The 19,234-nt window shown below is 48.6% G+C and overlaps 1 long non-coding RNA gene across 2 annotated transcripts; it reads right to left on the bottom strand.

Moving 5' to 3' along the window:
- Positions 1-231: 231 nt before the first annotated feature.
- LOC119966863 lies at positions 232-17,789 on the bottom strand. 2 transcript variants are annotated; one of them, XR_005460864.1, is made up of 3 exons: positions 17,730-17,789; positions 1,492-1,609; positions 232-499 (listed from the first exon to the last, which is right to left on the bottom strand). It is a non-coding gene; the product is annotated as an uncharacterized LOC119966863 (long non-coding RNA). The 2 variants fall into 2 exon arrangements; XR_005460865.1 differs by lacking the exon at positions 17,730-17,789 and adding an exon at positions 17,652-17,719.
- Between the last annotated feature and the right edge of the window lie 1,445 nt (positions 17,790-19,234).

Below are 19,234 nucleotides of genomic sequence, written 5' to 3'. Positions count from 1 at the left end.
TTGAGTGGGTCCTTGATGGGGTTCTCCCGGCGATGGCAACCTTTCCTTGACTTTCTAGGGGAGCAGTGTGTAGCAGCAGCAGCATCCTGGGGGGGGGGGGGGGGGGGTGGGGGGGGGGGTTGGGGGGGGGGGGGGGGAATTGTTGATATAATGTGAACTTCGTTTAGTATAAAGATAACACCCACCCAGTTTTGTTTAATAATTCTTGTTTATTTTTGTTATGTAAAAACATTGGTTGAAAAAACCTTTAATAAAAACATTTATTAAAATAAAATTGGCAAAGGGCGATATTCCGCCCGGTGACAGGCGATGATTGGGTCCTACCCGAGTGGGATTGTTTTCAGATCACCATAGAAAGGATGTTCGGAGCCTGTACGCTGAGTTGCGCAGCTGTGAATGTCTTTCTCTTTCACACTCTCTCTCTCTCTCTCTTCCTCCATTAATGCTGCCTCATGCAGATTTCTGTACCTGCAGAGAGGTCCTTGAGACTTGGATGAATCTGTAGTGAAAACCATTATGGACTGAAAACAAAATCCTCGAACTGAAGGCCTAGACTGTAGAAAGGTGTATAAGAAGGCCAACGTATGAAAAAGCTGAACTATAATACAACCATTTGAAACAAAGACCCTTGTCCTTTTACTTCCATCATTATATTTACACCCTTTTCCCCCTCTGTGTTTGTCTGTCTTGCGTGTGTGTGTGCAGAGAGCGGGGCTGAATTAAAGAGGTGGGTTAGTAATTAGATAATAGTTAACCACTTTTATCTACCGCATATTTAATTATAGTTATTGTTATTAATTTTTCAAAATGTGTTTACATTTACAAACGTGATGACTGTCGTCTTTTGTCAACGAAAGTCCAGATATTTTCTAAGAAATAATTATTAATTTAAATTGTGCTGTGATTCAGGGTAAAGTGAGGTTGGAATTGACGGTGCACGAGCCGAGGGTGGCGGAACACAGCGGAACAACCATCGTGGTGAAATGTGAGTTTTCTGCCGAAAGGAACACATGCCCAGACATCTCAGAACATCTCTTCTCGTCAATGGTATTGTGAAGTGCCCAATCGCTTTAAGCTTCTCATTCCATGCGTTAATCTGACCATGAGCAACAATGCGGCTTAATAATGTGGTTTTGTTTTGGAAACCAGACGTTGAGTCAGGTTTACCACCAAATCATCCCACTGTGGACAATCGAGCAAATCCTTTCGATGTTCCAAAAGCTCCTTTTGCAGTGAACTGAACACCACCAAATCTGCAGTGTGCACTGCAGAATTGTGTGGTCCAGTTAGTCTTTGCAATGTTGCTCACACATTATTCATTCCAAATGGCACAACTTTAAACTGATGCAGGCCATTTGGTGATACAAAAGCCAGAATCTCCTTTAGCCTTTCTGTTAAAGGTACTTGTCAGTATACTTTTAGTAAATAAACTTTGGTATTACACATTGCTTGTCCAACACACAATTATTTTGTTTCATCTGGTTTTCATACCATCACAATAGTTGATCGCCAATCGTTGTAACTGACTTCAATGATATTCTTAAGCGTGCTTGCAATCTCCTTTTGTATCTGCGTGATATTTGTATCTGTAGCCATCTAAAATGGTCACCTGCAAAGGATCATGGGAATTATTGTCAGCTTGGACACAGACAAGTACACAGCTTCTGTATATTGTGCAAAGAAGCCAGGCCTGACTGAAACTTGTATCTATTATGAGTCAATCACCATTTCCCCCCAGGACAATCAAGTTTGAATCAAGGAGTTACAACATTTGCAGACTAACCGGCGCCATTTCCTGTTATTTGGAAAGGCGTACGTGCCTATGACTATTGGAGCTAGGACCCGCCCATCAACCAAGGTGTCCCCCCCTAATTGGCCAGGATCAATGAGGGTGATCGAAACCCTATCGATCTATTGGATCTGGAGTTAGGACAGCCCCAAAGGGCGCGAAAGCCCAGGGGGATAAGAAGAACTGCAAACCGAAGGATCGGCCTCTTTTGGGCCAGCCGGTGTGCGACCAATTGCAGCATATCAACTAGCCAAGTTCAAGGACCCGCGATCGTTACCTGAAGGACGAGCCCAGCTGAGACGAACCTGAAGACTTCCAACCGACCCACGTGGATACAGATAAAGGCCTTATCTCTCGCACAGAGCCGGTCACCCCGAAGTTAAGTACGGCCATCTTTGTGATTAGGTCTAGTTTAGTGCGCAGTCACGTGTATCATTGCATATAGAAATAAGTCTTGTGTTGTTAATAAACTGTCTTTGAACTAGTACACTAGTCGTGTGGTCATTCGGTCAATATAGGAAACAGCTTGTGGTTCACAGAGAAATAAAGAAGTCAACACAGTCAATATGGATGTTGTCTTTAAAGTCTGATTCCACTTTTCAAATGCCACCTTTGTGAAGCTCCTTCTGATGCTGGATGATACACTTTATTCCTCAGCTATTAATAACTTCCCTGAAAAATGTTGCCATAAAATTGGATTCCTGATCCGATTAGATATCTTTTGGTAGCCCGTATGTGGCAAAAACAAAGTTAAATCCTCAACAACCTTCTTTGCTGTAATATTTCGCAACAGAATTGCTTCCGCAAATCTAGTACACTCCCATTCTTGTCAACAAACATTGATTACTTTGAATCATCTTAACAATTGATGCCTCACTAAATGTTTCCTCAAAAGCAATAATGGGTATTTGGGTCGCTGGTTTGTTTGCTGTTCAAGGTTTTCAAACACCAATCAAGTATGACATGTACAGCAAAGTTCAACTACATCCCGTTGCAGGACAGGCAAATGAAAATGTTTTTGTATATTTGCTGGAGTTGTCCTTACTCCGAAATGACCCCCTACAGGAATCTCATGTGCTACCCACAGAACTTCATTTCTATAACGCACTGTTAATACCATGTGATCAAGCTCTGACCGTTTATCATCAACCTGATCGTTTAAAGGGCTTCACTTCCTTATTAATACATTATTTATTGTGTAATAACACTCCTGTTTACACTCAGATTCTATCTCTGTGTATGCTTTCCGATCAACTTTATCTCTGAATTCCTCTGTTGTAATTCTCCTAATTTTCTGGAACTAAAGATATGCGGAATTCTCCGGTCCACCAGCCACGTTTTCCTGCACGACTCACCCCTGTCAGCAGCAGGATTCCCCGTTCCCGTAGCTGGACAATGGAGTACCCGATTGTGGGCCAACCCTCACGTCGGCAAACGTGCGGCTGTGGGTGTGCTACCGGTGGACCGAAGGATCCGCTGACAGAGAATTCCACAGCTGAACTTCACCCTCCACTTGCTCTTGTTCTTTATCAGTCATCTGGTTAAAGGCTGTACCTGATAAATGAACCTCAATCTCACAATCTGTACTCCTTGTTTTCTCCGTCTCATGTCTCAACCTGTGACTTTGTGATTTCATGACCACACAATCTGGAAACACCACTCGGATAGGATTCTTGAAACACCTCAGTCATTTTTTTTCCACCGCCTTTCAACCACAGTAGGCATCACTCGCTATATAATTACCCACGAAGGACTGAACCTGCCTTTAAAAGATAATTACTCTGCAACCACTTCACCAGTTTTCAATGGATTGCCTAACCTTATTTTACATAATGGAATACGACATACTTCATTGTGATTCTACATTTTACCACTTTTTCGGGCAATTCTTAATCTTAACTACATAACTCCGTCTCTCACCCATTAAAGATTGACTTCCTCCTGTCTGCCTGAAAATCTTAATCTCTTCACAGACAACACCTTGTAGACATGTGTAAACACACCCCCACAACTAATCTTTTACAGCGAACCTGACACCTTCCTAACATGCACCTTCTGAGCCGGTGTGCACTACTGTGCACCTCTTGAGTGGTAACCACATTTTTTTCCCCATTTTAATAAACCCTGCTAGTTTATCCTCTTTGTCTTCCTAGTTCTTATCTCAAGACATCAACACTGTGACTATGAATCCAACCTTATTACAACGAAAACATTGAACTTTTCTTCAATCTCTTCCACACCCATACAATTCCTTTCTGAATTGAGGTAAAATGTCATCAATATCTCCGATAGGACCTGCTTTGCCTTCACTACCTGCAGTCTTCTCATTTCCCCAGCTCCTGCCCTTCACAGTTTAAAATTGATGTTGAAACACAAACCTTGATTTATGAACGAATTCACAATGTTCTGCTGCCAGTCTAGCAGTTTTAACTCTTTGCTCTTTCACACAAGTTCTCACTACTATAGGAAGTGAATCTTCGCATTGGTCAACAATTACCAATCTCCCCATGGGTTTCATGCGCTAAGTCTATTTTTAATTCTCTTATCCATATATCAAAATTATTTTGTTTAATTCTTTCAAATTCCATACACGTCTGACATGATTCCTTCCATAGATTTCTAAACTTTCATCCATAGGAATCTGGCACTAGTCCATATGCATTGTTATTGGCTTTAGTCACCTCATCATAATCCCCAGATAACTCCTCTGATAACAATGCAAACACTTCACTCGCTGCACCTAACAATTTTGTTTGAACCAACAATACCCACATGGTTTTTGGCTAATTCAATTATTCAGCTATTTTCTCAATGAGAAAAAAGACGTTTTTCAAAATCTTTCTCGTCAACCGTTGGAAGTTCATGAATATATTTAAACATTTTCACTCTAGGCTTTTGATTAAGAGGGGTCCTGCCTTCCTCTGAACTTCCCTCTGTAGTTTAATTGTAACTAAATTTTAACTAGTTCTAGTGATTCAAAATTATGCCTTTGGTGAATTTAAATGCTGAGCTATCGCTTTAATTATCTGCAACGTCTGCACCCCTTCAGGTAAAGTCAATTGTAGTTTGACCGCCAAATCCAAAACTTTTGTTTTAACCACTCTTTGGAAAATAACTGGAGTAAATTCTTCAACACCCAGGAAACTTGTCCTCACTGAAAGAGTAATTTTACCAGTAAATTCCTACTTAAACCGAGTGATCACTCTGATTAATAAGTATCCTTTATTTCAAATAAACTTTAATTTAAGCACAGAATTACCCACATTTAGATCAACGAAGATAGCTTTACAACTATCAGTTAAAGAGCTCTTAAACAGAAGGGAAATCTTAAACTTATGCCTTGCACCATCGCCATACATATTCCAAATATGCAAACCAAGATGGTGTAGCGCCAATAATTATACTCAAAGCCAAGAGACTGGTTCAATAGAGGCTTTATTGTTGTACGATGTTGTCCCTCCATCTGCAACTGTAGACTAAGGGTCTGAGTGGCTCTCATGCATATTTATACACAAGCTCCCTGTGGGTGGAGCTAGCCGGCAGGGGCTCACCGGAGGAACCTGTATTACAGGTACAGGCATACATCCCCCTACTGCAGTACGCATAACTACAATGGTTATCTCACCACATTCACCCCCTATAAAAAAATGAGTCCGGCGGGGGTGACATGTAACTCTAATACAAAGGATGCTATTTACAAGAGGGTCCAAACAAGGAAAATCAAGAGTCCATCCGGTTTAGCAGGTTACAGGTTGAGCCGAATCGGTGGTCGAACGTTCCGCTGTAATCAGCATAGCTGTGGTGGTGACGTCGGCACAGGCGGTGATGGCAACGATGGTGCAGGTGTTGGCGGTGTTGGTGCTGGCTGCTGGCGGGATGATTCCGAGAGCAAGCCAAAATCTTCCGTGTCCTCCAGGGTGGGCAGGGGGATGAGGGATTGAAATGAAATGAAAATGAAAATCGCTTATTGTCACGAGTCGGCTTCAATGAAGTTGCTGTGAAAAGCCCCTAGTCGCCACATTCCGGCGCCTGTCCGGGGAGGCTGGTACGGGAATCGAACCGTGATGCTGGCCTGCTTGGTCTGCTTTAAAAGCCAGCTATTTAGCTTTGTGAGCTAAACCAGCCCCTCCAGGATTGACGTGGTGGGGACGAATAGGGGGGCGCCGGGGTTGGCATGGAAAGAGAAAGGGGTGTGGGCATGGGATCAGCACCTGAGGGAGCCAGGTCCCGGAGCGAAACTGTGTCCTGGCGGCCATCGGGGAACTCCACGTAGGCATACTAAGGGTTGGCGTGGAGAAGGCGTACTTTGTCCACCAGGGGTTCCACCTTGTGGTGCCGTACATGCCTACGGAGAAGTACTGGGCCCGGAGTCGTGAGCCATGTCGGGAGCAACACCCCGGATGTGGACTTCCGAGGGAAGGCAAAAACACATTCATGGGGTGTACTGTTAGTTGCGGTACACAGTAGCGACCGAATGGAATGGTACGCATCAGGGAGGACCTACTGCCAGCGAGCGGCTGGGAGGTTCCTGGACCGTAGGGCCAGCTGGACGGCCCTCCATACTGTCCCGTTCTCCCTCTCTACCTGCCCGTTACCCCGGGGGTTGTAGCTGGTCGTCCTGCTGGAGGCGATACCCCTGCTGAGCAGGAATTGACGCAGCTCATCGCTCATGAACGAGGATCCCCTGTTGCTGTGGATGTAGTCGGGGAAACCGAACAGGGCAAAAATGGAATCCAGGGCCTTGATGACAGTGGCAGACGTCATATCCGGGCATGGGATGGCGAATGGGAACCTAGAAAATTCATCGACCACACTAAGGATTTGGGTGTTGCGGTCGGTGGAGGGAAGGGGCCCTTTGAAATCCACGCTGAGGCGTTCAAAGGGGCGGGACACTTTCACCAGGCGCGCGCGATCTGGCCGGTAGAAGTGCGGCTTGCACTCCGCACAGATCTGGCAGTCTCTGGTGACTGTCCGTACTTCCTCGACGGAGTAGGGCAGATTGCGGGCTTTGATCAGATGGTACAAGCGAGTGACCCCCAGATGGCAAAGGCTCTCGTGCAAGGCACGGAGCTGGTTCACTTGTGCGCTGGCACATGTACCTCGGGAGAGGGCGTCTGGGGGCTCGTTGAGCTTGCCCGGGCGATACAAGATCTCGTGGTTAAAGATGGAGAGCTCGATTCTCCACCGCAAGATTTTGTCATTCTTGATCTTGCCCCGCTGCGTGTTGTTGAACATGAAGGCAACCAACCGTTGGTCAGTGAGGAGACTGAATCTCCTGCCGGCCAGGTAATGCCTCCAGTGCCGCACCGCTTCAACGATTGCCTGGGCCTCCTTTTCAACAGAGGAATGCCGAATTTCGGAGGCGTGGAGGGTGCGTGAAAAGAATGCCACGGGTCTACCTGCCTGGTTTAGAGTGGCGGCAAGGGCGACATCTGAAGCGTCGCTCTCTACTTGGAAAGGCAGTGTCTCGTCTACTGCATGCATCCCCGCCCTGGCTATGTCAGATCGAATGCGGGCGAAGGCCTGTTGTGCCTCGGCCGAGAGGGGAAAATGTGTGGACTGGATAAGTGGCCGGGCCTTGTCCATGTATTGTGGGACCCACTGGGCGTAATAAGAAAAAAACTCAAGGCAGCGTTTGAGGGCCTTGGGGCAGTGGGGAATTGGGAGCTCCATGAGGGGGCGCATGCGGTCGGGATCGGGCCCCAGTAGTCCGTTTTGGACTACGTAGCCAAGGATGGCTAAGCGGTCTGTGCGGAACACGCAATTTCTCCTTGTTGTACGTGAGATTAAGGAGAGATGCGGTGTGGAGGAATTTATAAAGGTTGGCATCATGGTCCTGCTGGTCATGGCCGCAGATGGTGACATTGTCGAGGTACGGGAAGGTGGCCTGCAGTCCGTACCGGTCAACCATTCGGTCCATTTCTCGCTGAAATACCGAGACTCCATTCGTGACACCAAAGGGAAGCCTAAGAAATTGGTACAGACGACCGTCCGCCTCGAAGGCAGTGTAGGGATGGTCCAATTTACAGATGGGGAGCTGGTGGTAGGCGGATTTCAGGTCAATAGTAGAGAAGACCCGGTACTGTGCAATCTGATTGACCATATCAGAAATGCAGGGGAGGGGGTACGCGTCGAGCTGTGTGCACCGATTGATGGTCCGGCTGTAGTCCACGACCATCCTGTGCTTCTCCCCGGTCTCAACCACTACCACCTGGGCTCTCCAAGGGCTGTTGCTGGCCTCGATGATATCCTCCCGAAGCAGCCGCTGGGCTTCGGACCTGATGAAGGCCTTGTCCTGGGTGCTGTACCGTCTGCTCCTGGTGGCGACGGGCTTGCAATCTGTGGTCAGGTTGGCAAAGAGTGAGGGAGGCTCGACCTCGAGGGTCGCGAGGCCGCAAACGGTGAGGGGAGTTAGGGGTCCGCCGAATTTGAGGGTTAGGCTCTGGAGATTGCACTGGAAATCCAGGCCTAGTAAGAGTGAAGCGCAGAGGTTGGGGAGAATGTACAGACAGAAACGGTCGAATTCCACGCCCTGTACAGTAAGTTTAACCAGGCAGAAACCCCGGATCGGGACAGAATGGGACCCGGAGGCGAGAGAGATCTGCCGGTTGGTGGGATGGACCGCAAGGGAATAGCGCCTTACCGTGTCTGGGTGGACGAAGCTCTCGGTGCTCCCGGAGCCGATGAGGCAGGAGGTCACGTGGCCGTTGATCAGCACCGATGTGGAAGAGGGTGCCAGGTTGCGAGGACGGGACTGGTCGAGCGTAGCGGAGGTGAGCAGCAGTTGATCGGCGGTTGAGTCAGATGAGTCCAACGAGGAGCGGTAGCGACCCGTGTCCCGTGGCCCCGTCCCGGGGAGAGGACAAAATGGCGACACCTGGAGACAAGATGGCGGCATCTGCAGTACCTGTGGGTAAAATGGCGGCGTCCATGGAGCGCACGTTGTGGGGTCGGAACAAAATGGCGGCGCCCATGGAACGCACATGGCGGTGGTGGATGAAGATGGCGGCGCCCATGGAGCGCACGTGGCGGGGACGGCGAAAGATGGCGGCGCCCACTGATCGCACGTGGGGTCGGGGGAAGCGGACGGCGGGGCCCATTGAGGGAGCGGCTGAGGCGTGGGGACCGGCGGCGCGATAGCGGCGACCGTCCAGGACTGATGCACCGCTGCAAAATGGCCTTTCTTGCCGCAAGCTTTGCAGGTCGCTGTGCGGGCCGGGCAGCGCTGGCGGGGGTGCTTCTGCTGACCGCAGAATTAACAGTGCGCGTGGGCGTCCGCTGGGGGGGCCGTTTGCGGGATCCACGAGGGGTAGGATGGATGGGCCTGGGGGGCCGTTTGCGGGGTCCACGAGGGGTTGGAAGTTCGCGCACTACGGGAGGCGGCCGTCATGGAAAGCGCCAGGGCCTTGGCGGCCGCGAGGTCGGGGGCGACCCCTTCCAGCAGTCGTTGCCGGATGGGGTCCGATGCAATGCCTGTAACAAAGGCATCGCGCATGAGTAAATCAGAATGTTCTGTGGCTGTGAGGGCCCGGCAGTCGCAGTCTCGTACCAGAGGTATAAGGGCCCTCCAGAAGTCCTCAATCGACTCACCCGGCTGCTGGACGCGAGTTGAAAGTTGATGCCTCACAAACAGGGTGTTCGCCGATGGTGCATAGTTCTCCTTGAGCAGTTTCATAGCTGTGGTGTGGTCAGTTGCATCTCGAATGAGCGGAAAGACACTCGAGCTAAGTCTGGAGTACAGGAGTTGCTTTTTCTGAGCCTCCGTCAGGGGAGGGTCCGCTGAAGAGATGTAGGCCTTGGAGACTGCGAGCCAGTGAACAAAGTCTTTTCTGGCGTGAGGCGACTGCGGATCCAGCTGCAGACAGTCAGGCTTGATTCTGATGTCCATGGTGAATGGGAAATCGTACAACAATAAATTGTCGCGCTAACAATTATACTCAAAGCCAAGAGACTGGTTCAATATAGGCTTTATTGTAGTACGATGTTGTCCCTCCATCTGCAACTGTAGACTAAGGGTCTGAGTGGCTCTCATGCATATTTATACACAAGCTCCCTGTGGGCGGAGCTAGCCGGCAGGGGCTCACCGGAGGAACCTGTATTACAGGTACAGGCATACATCCCCCCACTGCAGTACGGATAACTACAGTGGTTATCGCACCACAGATGGTTCAAATGCCACTTAGAAGTAAAGTTAACACAACGGTTTATCTGCTTATGTGAGACCATTGGAGAGGGTTCCCTTTCAGGAAGTCTGAAAATCCTTCTGTCTTATCAGACTCTTGTGCCCAGCCAGGCTGCATTTGGCAAGCCTGCTATTAAACTAAAACCTTCTGCCAGACTGAAAAAATGCACACAGATCTGGCTTCTCCCATTGTTTATATCATCTGTATATCCCACTAGGTTCCATGACCTGCTTAGCTAGGACTGACCACCACTCCTTATAAACTTATCTGTCCTCCAGTCAATCTCCAGCAATCAAAACACATTTCCATTGGTTGCTTTATTTTTAAATAATTAAGTGGTTGTCATCAATAATGGCCACACCTGGGCAGCACGGTGGCGCAATGGGTTAGCACTGTGGCCTCACGGTGCCGAGGTACCAGGTTCAATTCTGGCTCTGGGTCACCGTCCGTGTGGAGTTTGCACATTCTCCCTGTGTTTGCGTGGGTTTCACCCCCACAACCCAAAAATGTGCAGGCTAGGCCTCGATAAATTGCCCCTTAATTGGAAAAAAAAATGAATTGCGTATTCTAAATGTATAAAAATAAATAATGGCCACACCTTTTATACCGAAGCACAGCTTTAGCTGATATAGAGATTGGACACCTTAACATTGATTAGTTAGTCACATTGCTGCCACGAACGTAAAATATATTATGTAACAATTTCTGCATTCAGCACGCAGACCAAAACCAAAAACCAGCTTTTAAGCAGTTTTCCAGGCACGTCATATCTTTCAAACAATTCAGTGCATCTCCTTATGGAACCAGTTCATCATGATCAAACTATTTGCAGCTTCTTTTTCATTACGTAATTATCCTTTCTTTTAAAATGCTGTGATTTCCAGGACCAGCAACAACCAGTGTCCTTGAATTAAACAATAATGTTCTTAATCCTTAGTGATGAACGATTTTCTGTGACCAAAGCAGCCATGAGAAGGGGAATTCCAGAAACCAGCGCATGTGCAGAATTTCAGAACCTCATTTGTTATAGACCCTTAGCTGGAACACCAATTATAGCAAGTATCAAGTAGTATTTTCCTGACCCTCTGAATTGGTCGATGCATTTTCTGTGTGGAGTGAATCTCTTCCTTTGAGAAGGAACCAATGTCTCTCAATGAAACTACATTCATTTTATACTCTCCAGGATCTCTACAGGGAAGCTGAGGTTAGAAAACGGTTCAAGTTGTTTCTTTTTGTAATTTTCCACAAACTGGTTGCGACAGTTGAATGAATTCCCTTGTAGAAACTGTGATGTAATTGTACTCCATACACCTCCTCACCCCAAGCGTGTACAAGTCCCGTCACATGTAATAAAAAAACAACTGGCAGCTGTATTAACCAGCATTAGAATCGTTCCTGTAAACAGCATGAGTCCCATATTTAGATTTCATATAATTTCACTGAATGGCCTTTGTCTTTATATTATTTTTTAATTATTTTTTTCAAAATTTTTGTCAAAAACATAATCTTTGCATAACCGTGCACAACCATTCACACACCAAAATGAAATAAAAGTTAACCAACCGTCTCACAAACTGAAAGGGGTTCCTCTCGATGAGCGTGCAGCTTGTGTATGACCATGAGATGTGCATGATGCACCTCTTCAACTGAAACCTGGGCATTATGCACGTCTACACCGGAAAACCCGGGTAGTGCGCACGGCGCCTTTATCTTGGCACACTTGACAGTTCATGAACTCTTCGAGGCGCCCAGACCAAAGTCGCAATGCTCGCGACCATGGAGGGCAGGGAGTGGAACACATCCCTCTAGGACTGCGCCATTTCACCCAGGGACTGGGCCACCACACTCCGGGTCTGTGGCACGGCGGCCAGTGACTATGCCTCCTCCCTCTGGGTCTGTGGCACGGCGGCCAGCACCTGGGCAATGCTGCCGAGGCCCTGAGTCATGGTCCGCTGTGACTGGGCCATGCCCAGGAGTGCTGCTGCAAAATCCAGGTGGCCCTGGCACATGGCTGCCTGGGAGAGGGTAGCCCTGTCCTGGGCCTTGGCCACTGCCAGCACAGAGTGGCCCTGGCCTTGGACATCTTGACCCATGGCCGAAACCTTCGACCTCAAGGCCTCCATTGCAAATACTGCACGTATGGTGTTGACCTTAGTCGTACGCATGGTCGGCACCAACTCCTGCACCTACAGGTGGTTCACCAGCTCTAACTGCATCTTCAGGTGATAGATGGTTGCCCACCCCACTCATGTAGTCCATGGCTCTGAGACTGCATCTCCACAATAGATGGGACCGCCCTTTCCTGAATCCCGAAACTTGCCCAGACAGCAGCTAGTCCCTGGGAAAGGGCCTCTGTCCCACGCTTCGGGGGATCCTACCTCCACCTGCTGTACTGCTCCACGTGTGTGATGTGCACCACATACTGCCACAAGAGCCTCTTCACTGAATTGCCCAACCGAGGTGAGTGTCTCTGGGGTGGTGGAGGGTGTTGGAGACAGCTGTGATGGGAAGTCAATTTCATCCCCAGACTGGTGCTCTGGGGGTACCTCTGGCTGCGGGTCGAGGGCTCCCATCCGTGCCCATGCCCGTGTCTTCATCCTCCTCGCTGCTCACCTGGGATTGGGGTTTTGGACACCAGAAGGGCCCGCATCATCGCCAGGTGATCCTGCAAAACACATGACCCACGATTGGTGGATGATGGTGAGGGGATGGTGTTGGGGTGGTGAGGGGATGGTGGGAATGGGAATCCACAATGCAGCGAGGAGCTCACTTGGTTGCCCAATTCAGATCTCCGTCTCGGTGACAGCCCTCTCTCCGAGCCCACCTGCCAAGTCCAGTGCCCGCTGTTCCGCAGCTGCTGAGGTCCAGCGGTCCCCCTCCCTCTCTCTCGCTGGTCCTCTCTCTCGCTGTGTGATTATTCACCATCTTCTCCTGTGGGAGGGAGGAGACAGAAAGTGGACAGTGTTCGACCGTCAGACCCATGCCACATTCGGTGAGGCTTCCGTGGTCAGGGCACCGGCCATGGTGGCCGATATGGGTGCTGACATTTGTTGCAGTGTGGGGTGCATGCACACCGCTGACGGGTGGGGTTTGGTCGCCCTCTGGGTGGGGGAGGAGGGGATTACAGGTGTTTTGGATGGGGTTTAGTGCCAGGGGCACAATTCTGCCTGCTCACCCTGACCGCCCTGAGGAGCTGGTGCAGTGTCTCCCACCATTGCTGGCCAGTCCTGTCGGTGGGGCCCACGGCACTCACAGCCTCTGCCACCTGTGCCCAGATCCATTGTATGGTGGCAGTTGGCAGCCTCCTTCCCACCTTGGGGAACAGAGTGTCCCACCTTTCTTCCATGGCGTCCAGCAGGGACCCGAGCTCTGCATCTACGAATCGGGATCCGCACTCTGTGATGTCGTCTTCCTGGCTGGAATGAGTGTGTGTGGGGATTGGAGAGCTAACCTGCGGCTGCAATTTGTCAGTCACCTGTTGTGCAACAAACACTCTATTAACTTATTCAGCCTCCATCACATTGCCGGCAGTCCCTCTGAGCTACAGAGGAAGGGTTCCTGGCCACTTCCTCATGCACACTTCTGAATGGGCCTCCACCAAGACAAGCATCTGCTGGGAGGCACCCTGCGTCTCCACCTCATTATTTCCCCTCGGTTAAAATGTTTGTGCAGGGGACAGTCACAAATGCTTCTCTCCATCTCTCGGAGGAAGGCATGGGAGTCACTGGGACGGAAGGACAAGATCACGGGGCTGCAAACCTTTCTCCGTCCATCTAAACCCAGGGAATAGGCACAGGCACAGATTAATAATGAGAGGATCTACATCTCGTCCAACCATAACTCCTCTTATTTAGAACATAAAACGTAGAACAGTATAGCACAGAACAGACCCTTCGCCCTCGATGTTGTGCGGAGCTTTGTCCGAAACCAAGATCAAGCCATCCCACTCCCTGTCATTCTGGTGTGATCCATGTGCCTGTCCAATAACTGCTTGAAAGTCCCTAAAGTTCCTCCACTATCACAGCAGGCAGTCCATTCCACATCCTAACCACTCTCTGAGTAAAGAACCTATCTCGGACATCCCTCCTATATCTCCCACCCTAAATCTTAGTTATGTCCCCTTGTAACAGCTACATCCCCCCGAGGAAATAGTATCTGAACGTCCACTCTATCTATCCCCCTCATCATCTTATAAACCTCTATTAAGTTGCCTCTCATCCTCCTTCGCTCCAATGAGAAAAGCCCTAACTCCCTCAACCTTTCCTCATAAGACCTACCCTCCAATCCAGGCAGCATCCTGGTAAATCTCCTTTGCACCCTTTCCAATGCTTCCACATCCTACGTACAATGAGGTGACCAGAACGGCACACAATACTCCAAATGTGGTCTCACCAGGGTCATGTACAGTTGCAGCATAACCCTACGGCTCTTAAACTCAAGCCCCCTGTTAATAAACGCTGACACACTATAGGCCTTCTTCACGGCTCTATCCACTTGAGTGGCAACCTTCAGAGATCTGTGGACATGAACCCCAAGATCTCTCTGTTCCTCCACACTCCTCAGAACCCTGCCACTGACCCTGTAATCCACATTTAAATTTGTTCTACCAAAATGAATCACCTCGCACTTATCAAGGTTAAACTCCATCTGCCATTTTTCGGCCCTGCTCTGCATCCTGTCAATGTCTCTTTGCAGCCCACAACAGCCCTCCACCTTGTCCACTCCTCTACCAATCTTGGTGTCATCAGCAAATTTGCTGACCCACCCTTCAGCCCCACCTCCAAGTCATTGATAAAAATCACAAATAGCAGAGGACCCAGCACTGATCTCCGTGGTACACCGCTGGTAACTGGTCTCCAGTCTGAAAATTTGCCATCCACCACCACCCTGTCTTCCATGTGATAGCCAGTTACTTATCCAATTGGCCAAATTTCCCTCTATCCCACACCTCCTTACTTTCTTCATGAGGCAACCATGGGGAACCTTATCAAACGCCTTCCTGAAATCCATGTACACGACATCAACTGCTCTACCTTCAGCTACACACTCAGTTACCTCCTCAAAGAATTCAATCAAATTTGTAAGGCAAGACTTACCCTTCATGAATCTGCGTTGACTATCCCGGATTAAGCTGCATCTTTCCAAATGGTCATTAATCCTATCCCTCAGGACCTTTTCCATTAACTTACCGACCACCGAAGTAAGACTAACCGGCCGATAATTACCAGGGTCATTCCTATTCCCTTTCTTGAACAGAGGAACAACATTCGCCACTCTCCAGTGCTCTGGCACTATCCCTGTGGACAGTGAGGACCCAAAGATCAAAGCCAAAGGCTCTGCAATCTCATCCCTTGCCTCCCAAAGAATCCTTGGATATATCCCATCTGGCCCAGGGGACTTGTCGACCCTCAGGTTTTTCAAAATTGCTAATACATCTTCCCTCAGAACATCTATCTCCTCCAGCCTACCCACCTCAACAACATAGCCCCTCTCCTTGGTGAACACTCAAGAAAAGTATTAATTCAACGCCTCTCCTATCTCTTCTGACTCCATGCACATGTTCCCACTACTTTCCTTGACCGGCCCTAACCTCACCCTGGTCATTCCTTTATTTCTCACAGAAGAGTAAAAAGCCTTGGGATTGTCCTTGATCCCACCTGCCAAGGACTTCTCATGCCCCCTCCTAGCTCTCCTAAGCCCTTTATTTAGCTAATTCCTTGCTACCTTGTAACCCTCAAGCGACCCAACTGAACCTTGTTTTCTCATCCTTACATCCCTTTTTCCTCTTGACAAGATATTCAACCTATTTTGTGAACCATGGTTCCCTCACACGTACATTTCCTCCCTGCCTGACAGGGACATACCTATCAAGGACACGCAGTATTTGTTCCTTGAATAAGCTCAACTTTTCATTTGTGCCTTGCCCTGACAGTTTCTGTTCCCATCTTATGCTCCCTAATTCTTGCCTAATCGCATCATAATTACCCCTCCCCCAATTATAAACCTTGCCCTGCCGTATGGCCCTATCCCTCTCCATTGTAACAGTGAAAGATAACGAATTGTGGTTGCTATCTCCAAAGTGCTCTCCCACAAACAAATCTAACACTTGGCCCGGTTCATTACCGAGTGCCAAATCCAATGTGGTCCCACCTCTTGTCGGTCTATCCACATATTGTGTCAGGAAACCCTCCTGCACACACTGTAGAAAAACTGCCCCATCCAAACTGTTCGACCTATAGAGGTTCCAATCAATATTTGGAAAGTTAAAGTCACCCATGACAACTACCCTGAGACCTCCACACCTATCCATAATCTGCTTTGCAATTTCTTCCACCACATCTCTATTGCTATTTGGGGGCCTATAAAAAAACTCCAAACAACGTGACTGCTCCTTTCCTATTTCTAACTTTGGCCAATATTATCTCAGTAGGCAGAACCCCCTCCAACTGCCTTTCTGCAGCCGTTAAACTGTCCTTGATTAACAATGCTACTCCTCCACTTCTTTTACCACCTTCCCTACACTTACTGAAACATTTATACCCCGGAACTTCCAACAACCATTCCTGTCCCTGTTCTAACCATGTCTCCATAATAGCAACAACATCGCTGTCCCAAGGACCAATCCAAGCTCCAAGTTCACCTACCTTATTCAGAATGCTCCTTGCATTAAAGTAGACACACTTCAACCCACCTTCCTGTCTGCCTGTACACTCCTGCGACCTTGATACACTCCTCAGTACCTTACTACTCTCAACCCTGGACTACAGCTCGTTTTCCGATGCCCCTGTCAAATTAGTTTAAACTCCTCCGAAGAGCTGTAGCAAATTTTCCTCCTAGGATATTGGTGCCCCTCTGGTTCAGGTGCAAACCGTCCTGTTTGTACAGGTCCCACCTTACCCAGAATGTGCTCCAATTATCCACGTAACTGAAACCCTCCCTCCTACACCATCACTGCAGCCACGTGTTTATCTGCACTCTCTCCCTGTTCCTCAACTCGCTAGCACGTGGCACCGGCAACAAACCAGAGATGACAACATGGTTTGTCCTGGCTCTCAGCTTCCACCCTAGCTCCCTAAATTCCTGTTTTAAATCCCCATCCCTACTCTTACCAATGTCGTTGGTACCGATGTGTACCATGACTTGTGACTGTTCCCCCTCCCCCTGAAAACATGGTCCGAGACGTCACGGACCCTGGAACCCGGGAGGCAACATACCATCCGTGAGTCTCTTTCGTTGCCACAGAAACGTCTATCTGTCCCTCTAACTATCGAGTCCCCAATAACTATTGCTCTCCTGCTCTCCCCCTTCCCTTCTGAGCCACAGGGACGGACTCAGTGCTGGAGATCCGATCACCGTGGCTTACCCCTGGTAAGAACCCCCCCACCAGTATCCAAAGCGGTATACTTGTTACTAAGGGGAACGACCACAGGGGATCCCTGTACTGACTGCTTCCTCCCAGCCCCTCTCACCGTCACCCATCCATCTTCATTCTTCAGAAGAACCACATCCCTGAAGCTACTATCTATGACCACCTCTGCCTCCAGAATTATCCGAATTTCACCACCCAACTTAAATACAGGTAAAAATAAAATATTTAACCAGCAACCACTGCGTTCCGCGCTATAACAGCAATAAGCTGTTATGGGCCCGTGAAAACAATTTAAATCTGTACTACTTACCCAGCAGTCACTCTGTCCTCACTCCAACAGGATTCAGTTGGAAACTCCCAACGGTAAGTTTTTTAAAAATTCACTCACCTTCCCAGCAAGCACTCAGCAACCACTGCGCACTGCACTATAATTTAGGTGTGATAGTAATTCCACTCCTTGCCCAGGGTAACTAGGGGCTGATTCCCGTCTCCAGCTGACATCACAAATGGAGCCGAGGACCAAACAATGAATCTTTGAGGCACAAACCCTTGCATATTGATGGACCCTTAACTGCAACAATGAAAGGGCCGTCCCATTTGTAATGTCTAAAACATTGATCCTTAGTCACCTAACCTAACATTCCCGCCATACCATATGGGAAACATTCCAGTTTTGGCTTGTTCTACGCCTCACTGACCCAGGGTCTGAGTTTAGATGGGAACCGGATTAATCGGCAGCACAGTGGTTAGCACTGTTGCTTCAACAGCTCCAGGGTCCCAGGTTCAATTCCCGGCTTGGGTCGCTGTCTGTGTGGAGTCTGCACATACTCCCTGTGTTTTTGTGGGTTTCCTCCGGGTGCTCCGGTTTCTTCCCACAAGTCCAAAGTTGTGCAGGTTAGGTGGATTGGCCGCACGGAGACATGGTGGCGGTGTGGGCTTAAGTAGGGTGCTTTTTCCAAGGTGCAGACTTGATGGGCTGAATCACTGTAAATTCTATGCATTATGTTACTCTCACTGGAAGTGTGTGCACCGTGTTATACAGTCACTTCTGGGTTCTCTACTCTGGAGTCATCTGTGCCCTTTTGGTTTAATGTTATGACAGAAATAATGTTCTGTGAACATGCAGAACATGCTCAAGGAATTTGACCACAAAGAGGCAATGGAGGCGTTGAGCAAAGTGGTGTTGAGGCAGAGAGTCTGGAATGTGTATGTGAAATCTGATCAGGTGTTTCTCAATAACTTCGCCAAAGTTAGGCTGGACAATGAAGAATAACAAGGTGAGCGGGACAACCAGTGGAAAGGGAGGAGGTAGCAGTGCCAGCACTCCATGGTGAATCATTCCAGGATATTCTCTCTGTATCTGACCGCAGAGGTACGAGTAGGACCAGGCGAGGGCAGTCCCACCCATCTGCTAACAGGAGCCTTCAGTTTAGAGTGGAAGGCGCGCTCTAACCATGTCAAAGACAGGACGAATGACACCATCGCCTTTTTAAAATTTTGTGAAAGATTATTTCACTGCTGTATCAAAGGCACAAAACTGAAACCGGAGGCGGATGAGAGGTTTGGGCAGACGAGAAAACATTGAAGGATTCTGGAGAGGGAAAGCAGGATGGAGCTGGGATAGTAGATGAGAACCACAGGACGCAAAAGTGTATTTGGTCGGAGCTGTGTGATTTTGGCTAATTTAAAAGGGAGACGGATATAATAAACCATTAGTATTATCAGCTAACCTGCGGTTCAGAACGATCAATAGGCGAATCGGGTTGAGAGGTCACGAGTTGGACAGAATTCACACTAATGAGCTTGGAGAATATACACCGGAAATAGAGAAAAGGGAAGGGAGCTGGTAATACAGGAGCTGCTCAAAGAGAGAGGGTAGTGAATTGAGGGGAA

The sequence above is a fragment of the Scyliorhinus canicula genome, chromosome 6, assembly GCF_902713615.1.
Source record: "Scyliorhinus canicula chromosome 6, sScyCan1.1, whole genome shotgun sequence".
Taxonomy (NCBI): Eukaryota; Metazoa; Chordata; class Chondrichthyes; order Carcharhiniformes; family Scyliorhinidae; genus Scyliorhinus; species Scyliorhinus canicula.
Note: the sequence above shows the minus strand (reverse complement) of the source record. Positions and strands in the feature narration are given on the sequence as shown.